Source organism: Etheostoma spectabile, chromosome 5, assembly GCF_008692095.1.
Source record: "Etheostoma spectabile isolate EspeVRDwgs_2016 chromosome 5, UIUC_Espe_1.0, whole genome shotgun sequence".
NCBI classification, from domain to species: Eukaryota; Metazoa; Chordata; class Actinopteri; order Perciformes; family Percidae; genus Etheostoma; species Etheostoma spectabile.
The window spans coordinates 24,937,874-24,938,212 of NC_045737.1; positions in this window are offsets into that span (position 1 = coordinate 24,937,874).

The window sequence follows — 339 nt, forward strand, 5'->3', positions numbered from 1 at the left end:
TTTTATTAACACAGCTGTATATTGTTAAGTATGAGGAACAAACCTGTGTTTGTACCAGTGTTTCCGCGGGTAACTCTGGTATCGCGGCCGCCACGGCGAAGAACACAGAAGAAGTTATTGAATGTAACTAACTTCAGTTGGTAGAGTAACAGCGTGTGAGACGGAGCTGCTGGACCGAGACCGGGACCGGGACCTGGACCTGGGCCAGAGATGTGACCCATGGCCAGAATATCATAGTTCATAAAAATGCAGCGCTGTAATGATAAAGACGTTTCATACACACGCCGTGTGTGTCCGCCTCTTCTACGTCCTCACCACAAAAATCAGCGTTTGAAGTTT